Below are 7,121 nucleotides of genomic sequence, written 5' to 3' on the forward strand. Positions count from 1 at the left end.
TAATTTAATTAAATAAAAAAGAATGATATCGAAAATGGATTAAACGAATTGAAAAAAATAAAGTTTCAATACGATGTGAGTCGAAAAAAATAGAAGAAAAAGAAAAGAAAAGAAATTAATATAATAGTTGATTAATAGGGTTGGAAGGAAAAAAATTTAATTTTAAGTAGGCTTCCTAGCCACAAAGATGCAAAGCCCACCCAACTTGAATCTTCATAATTCTTTGGTACTAAATTTGTTTTGAATTAAGTTTTTTTTTCGTTGTGTTCTATGTATTAAAAACTACCCATAAAGATATCACTTATTAATTAAGGACCGTTCCAAATATATTTTAGTCCGAGCACGAAAGAAAAAAAATGGATTCTTAAAATACGTAAATATCATCAAGTTTTTTATAATAACTCAATAATTGAAAGAAAATTATTTGTGCTATCTTCTAAATATAAAAATTTCCATTAAAAATTTGGACCCTTTTGAAAAATGGCCACTGGACGGTCGCCTCTATTGCCCACCCTCTGGGACGGGCTTGCTCCAATTTCGAATGCCGTAAAGTCATGTTTTTTAAGCTATGTTGTTTTTTATAATTTTCCAAATTAAAATAGATAACATTAATTTATTACACAGAGTAGTAGTAGCAGATCCTAAATAAAATTACACGTACACTATAGATATAAAATTATTAAAATTGGAGGGGAGTACGACCGCCAAACCGATTCATGTAATCACCTTGAGATTTTCACGGTCACTCTTAGGCTGGACGGAGTTTGTGCGGTAAAAAGGTGAGGGAAGCTTCCCTCACTCCTGCACACCACTCCGTGGGTGAGGGAAAGAAACGCAGGAAAAAAGGTGGGGGAGGAGGTGCCGCACTCTCTCTTCTCACGCTATTGGTCAGTTAGTTTTTTTTTTTTAAATATTTTTTAATATTTATAAAATTATATATCTACTATAAAAATATAAAAAATATATTAAAATTCATGGTTTTTAATTTTCTACAAAATGAGTATAATATATGTATGAAATATATTATAAAAAAAAAGTGAGGGAAGGGCTACCCACCTATTCCTTGGCTTTTAGGTGAGGGAAAGGGAAGTGAGGGAAAGAAGAGTATGACCCACCGAAAATGAGGTAAGAATCTCTCCCAAACCATCGGATCTTATATAGGCGAGAGAGGTACAACACAATAAGAGGAATTATTGAGACTCACCGCATGTCACTCAGGGATGCACCAAGACCCATGCCAACTCATATCAAAAGGTGATTTGCATGAATAACATATGGTACACGTAAAAAATAAGGATCAATTTGCACGATTTATTATTATTTGAACTGTCCGAATGTTAATGAATATTTATTTTTCTAGTAATATTATGTATTGATGTTCATGTAGAAATCATGAGTTAGTTAAAGCAAAAAAGTTGGTTATTTTCTTCAAACTGCATAAGCATTCGGTAAGTTTACTCAAATTTCCAACTTATAATCATAAATTTACAAATAACTATTATACCATAAACACATAGCATTAAAAAAACACATAAAAATAAAATAAAATAAACAATCTTACGTAAAAGATCATTGAATTGACCCTCCCAGATGTAATTCCGGAATGGCTAGTCCGGATTCCATAATCTATTCAGAAATGTTATGTCCCACGGAAAAAAAAAGTGTCAATATAGATATTTGTAATTTTGTATTTATTCATGGGTAAATGGCACAAAAAACACTATTTTTACACAAAAATTCGATTTTGATACCGTGTTATTTTTTGTGTCAGTTTTAACACTGTGTTTTCCAATTTGTTACAATTCTGACCACTTGACCGGTTAACCAGGTTACATGCTGATGTAGCATGATGACGTGTCAGTTTTGATGATGTGACATTCTGACATTATATGATGACGTGTCAAAACTGAATTTTTTTCTCACAAAAAACACTAAGTTTAATTTTTTCTTTCAACTTTGACACTATATTTTTTTGTTCCAAATCGAACATCATTTTTTCCAATTTTGTTCAATGTTGACAATTTTCTATTTGAAACCGTATAAATATTTTTTTAATACATTTAAACCGTATAAATATGTTTTTTTTTCATTTAAAAATTATAGTTTTGTATAAATATTTTTTTTTTACACTCAAAACATATTTTTATATATAAATATGTATTAGTTATATAAAATATGTATTTTATATTAAATATGCAACTTTAAAATGAATTTGGAGGTTTGGAGGCGTGTAGTCGATCAAAACTCAGATATGAAGTTTGCAACCTATCAAATTTTTACATCTTTGTAACGACCCAATTTTCACGTCCGAAAATTTCGTTTTAAAACATTACTTTAAAAAACATTAATAATTAAAAACATTGTTTGATCACACCACAACATAACGTAAACCATGTTTAAAAAGCCAAACCATACAACCCATCAAAATATCAGAGTACAAATCCCAGTGAATCTCGTAAATGCGGAAACCAGAGTGTGTGCATGATGTGCCGCTACCGCGCTAGCTCCTTCCCCTTCGAAGAAGAGGTACCTGAAAACAAAACTGTAAAACGTAAGCACAAAGCTTAGTGAGTTCCCCCACTGTACCGCATACCACATAATCACATAACATACGTAAATTTGTCAGGCATATCTGGGTGCCCGACCTACCCCTTCGGTCCTCTCGACCAGATACTGCCTAGCATATCTGGGTGCTGGCCTCCCCTTCGGTCCTTTCGACCGGATACCGCCTAGCATATCTGGGTGCTGGCCTCCCCTTCGGTCTTATCGACCGGATACTGCCTAGCATATCTGGGTGCTGGCCTCCCCTTCGATCCTTTCGACCGGATACTGGGGACTATTTCACCCCCTACTACTACCACATAACACATATATCACATAGTCTATCTAGCATGGATGGGCATAACCGCCCCTTCGGCCCTATCGACCGGTATTCTGGGCGACTATCTCCCCCTACTATCACTAACACATAACATAACACAGTAGTAGCAACCCTAGATGAATATCACATAGACAATCATCTAATCACACATCTCCTACTGGTGGGCCGGCATTGTGGCTATAGACCCACTGCTACTGGAAGGTAACTCACCTCAAAGTAGCTGCTCAACTAATCGGGAACTGACTGACTGCTGCTGTTGCTGCTCCGGAAATCCTCCGACTGCAATTCCCACAACATACTCAATCACACACTGCTAACTGTCCTTTGGGTAAAATGACCATTTTACCCCTGGTCTAGCCCTAAGTCAAAGTCAGAGTAAACTTTCAGTTGACCCGACTCGCCGAGTTGGCTCTCCAACTCGCCGAGTCCCTATCCAGACGATTGTCCTGAGTCCCTGATTCTACTCGTCGAGTTAGGCTATGACTCGACGAGTTCTTCTTTTAAACTGACATTGAAGTTCTTTGTCCTACTCGCCGAGTTGTATGAACAACTCGTCGAGTTCATCTTCATCCGATGAACACTCATGCTTAGACTCGTCGAGTTGTATGAACAACTCGCCGAGTCTGTTCTTGATCTATGAAGATTGCCTTGGACTCGCCGAGCCAGGCCATGACTCGCCGAGTCCTACCATGGGTGAGTTCAACTTCCAACTCACCGAGTCACACCCTGTGACTCACTGCTCAAACTCGATACAGCAAAAAGGGACAAATTCGGTGACTCGCGAGCAGACTCGCCGAGTCACATGAACGACTCGCCGAGTCGTCGCCATGCATCCATTAATTACACCGATTTGTTCGATTCCAGTCCATGCCATTCATAGATCTGGGCTTCTAAGACACAAATCACACGTAAAGTTTCCAACTTTACGTGTAGATATTCACCAATATGGATTTTAGGGTTCAAAATGCCTCAAAAGGGTAGATCTAGGGTGAACAAGCCACATGGGTCCATAAAGCTAACAGATCTGAGCTCCTGGAGCTCAATCTTGCCTAGATCTAGAGGCTAATCAACTTATTACGAAACATTATGCACATACTAGCTTGGGGAATGGCTCAAGAATGTCTTAAATGAAACCTTAAGCATAGAAACAGGGGGAAAATGGGATATACCTCAATGAAACTGTTGAAAAACACAATGATGCTTGGATGGCTCTCCTTCCTCTTGATCTTCTTCCCCTTCTTGCCTCAAAGCCTTCAAGAACACACACAATAGCCTCAAACTCTCAAGGAACAAGCTTAGAACGAGGGTTGGGAGCTTTGGGGGTGAATGGGGGCTGGCAAGGGGCGGATATGAGGTTTAAATAGGGTGCAAACCCCTAAAACTTAGGGTGTCATCCAACAGCGGTGACTCGCCAAGTCCAGGATATGGACTCGCCGAGTTGCCAACTTAAACGTGTCCTGGGTCTCGTCCCTACTCGGCGAGTCGGACCTATGACTCACCGCGTCCAAGGCTAAAAATGGAAAATACTCAAATAAGATTTACATACCAGGAACCAGGTGCTACAAATCTCCCCCACTTATTTTAGACTTCGTCCTCGAAGTCTGCTGCTCGATCCTGAAACAGCTCGGGGTAATGCTCCATCATCTCGTCCATCGGCTCCCAAGTCCATTCCGAACCCTTGCAGTGCTGCGATTGCACCTTCACTAGTTCTACCCTCTTGTTCCTCAAATCCTTCGACTTCCTGTCGAGGATTGCGACTGGGCGCTCAATGTAATTCAGGCTGTCATCAACCTGAATATCCTCTAATGGTACTATCGCGGAATCGTCCACTAGGCACTTCCGTAGCTGAGAAACATGGAAAGTGTTGTGGATCTGGCTGAGCTCGGCTGGCAGATCCAGCCTATACGCCACCTCGCCCACCCGGGCTACAACCCTGAACGGTCCGATGAATCTTGGGCCCATCTTGCCCCGCTTCCTGAATCGAATGACGCCTTTCCAAGGCGACACCTTTAGGAGAACCATATCCCCGACTTGGAACTCCAAGTCGGATCGACGCTTGTCGGCGTAACTTTTATGCCGACTCTGAGCGGTCTGAAGCCTGCTCCGGACCTACTGGATCCTCTCGGTCATCTTGAGCACCACTTCGGTGCTCCCCATGACCCTCTGGCCAACTTCACCCCAGCATATCGGGGTCCTACACCTTCGTCCGTATAATAACTCAAAAGGAGGACGGTCAATACTCGCGTGATAGCTGTTGTTGTATGAGAACTCAGCTAGGGGAAGATAGGTATCCCAACTACCACCGAAGTCTAGCACGCATGCCCGCAACATATCCTACAAAGTTTGGATGGTCCGCTCACTCTGGCTATCCGTCTGCGGGTGAAAGGCGGTGCTAAAATGCAAACGAGTGCCCAACTCGTCATGAAATCTCTTCCAAAACCTGGAAGTAAAACGCACATCCCTGTCCGAGATCACCGATACCGGCACCCCGTGCCGCGCCACGATCTCCCTGATATAGATATCGGCCAATTTCTCGGCCGATATGCTCTCCTGAATCGGAATAAAGTGAGCACTCTTGGTCAGTCGATCCACGATGACCCAAATCGAATCCACTCCACGCGCGGTCCTGGGAAGCTTTGTGATAAAATCCATTATGATATCTTCCCATTTCCACAGTGGAATGTCCAACAGCTGCATCTTACCATGCGGTCTCTGATGTTCAGCCTTGACCTTCCTGCAGGTCAAGCACCGCTCAACGTACCATGCCACATCCCGCTTCATGCAGGGCCACCAATAGTCTAGATGGATATCCCTATACATCTTCGTCGCCCCGGGATGAATAGAGAATTGGGACTTGTGCGCCTCCTCCGTCAAAATCTGGCGCACGCCCCCGTGATACGGCACCCACACCCTACGGTGTAGTGTCAATAGTCCCCGGCTATCATAATCAAAGGAGGACACCTGACCCACCACGCGCTCGCTCTTCCGATGCTCCTCCTTGATAGCCTCCTGTTGAGCCTCCCGAATTCGCTCCAATAGGGGAGTCACTACGGTCATCCTCATGCATACGTCCTTGATCGGTGCCGCCTTGCGGCTAAGCGCATCGGCCACCACGTTGGCCTTCCCCGGGTGGTAAAGAATCTCGCAATCATAATCCTTCACCACATCCAACCACCGACGTTGCCTCATGTTCAGATTCGACTGAACCATGAGATACCTCAGACTCTTGTGGTCCGTGTAGATGGTACAACGAAACCCGTAGAGGTAATGTCGCCAAATCTTGAGGGCGAAGACCACAACCCCCAACTCCAAATCGTGCGTCGGGTAGTTCGCCTCGTGAGGCTTGAGCTGCCTCGAAGCGTAGGCAATGACATGCCCCCTCTGCATTAGAACTGCGCCCAACCCTGAAATGGACGCATCACAGTAAACCACAAAATCCTCTATGCCCTCTGGCAGGGCTAGGATCGGCACCTCTCACAATCTCTGTCTCAGCGTCTCAAATGCAGCTTGCTGCTCGGGTCCCCACCGAAAGACCACGGCTTTCTTCATCAGCCGCGTCAGGGGTACGGCTATCTTAGAGAAATCCTGGATAAATCTACGATAGTAGCCCGCTAATCCCAGGAAACTCCGAATCTCAGATGGAGACTTCGGAACCTCCCATCTCATCACGGCCTCGACCTTGGCCGGATCGACCAGAATCCCGTTCTGGTTGACGAGGTGCCCAAGAAATTGCACCTCGCGCAGCCAGAACTCACACTTGGAGAACTTGGCATACAAGCTCTCCCTCCTCAAGGCCTCCAACACCTCTCTCAGATGCTCCTCATGCTCCTCCTGAGTCTTGGAATAAACCAGGATGTCATCGATAAAGACTATCACAGACCGATCCAACATCGGTCTGCAAACGCGGTTCATGAGGTCCATGAACGCGGCAGGAGCATTGGTGAGCCCAAACGGCATCACCACAAACTCATAGTGGCCATAACGTGTCCGAAACGCTGTCTTTTGCGTATCCTCCTCCCTGACTCTCATCTGATGATAACCCGAACACAAGTCAATCTTGGAGAACCAAGATGCTCCCTGAAGCTGGTCAAAGAGGTCATCAATCCTCGGGAGTGGGTAACGGTTCTTCACCGTCACCTTGTTCAACTCCCGGTAATCTATACACATCCGATGCGACCCATCCTTCTTCTTCACAAATAGAATTGGTGCTCCCCAAGGCAAACTGCTCGGACGAATGAAT

The sequence above is a fragment of the Lactuca saligna genome, chromosome 3, assembly GCF_052625555.1.
Source record: "Lactuca saligna cultivar CGN05327 chromosome 3, ASM5262555v1, whole genome shotgun sequence".
NCBI lineage: Eukaryota > Viridiplantae > Streptophyta > Magnoliopsida > Asterales > Asteraceae > Lactuca > Lactuca saligna.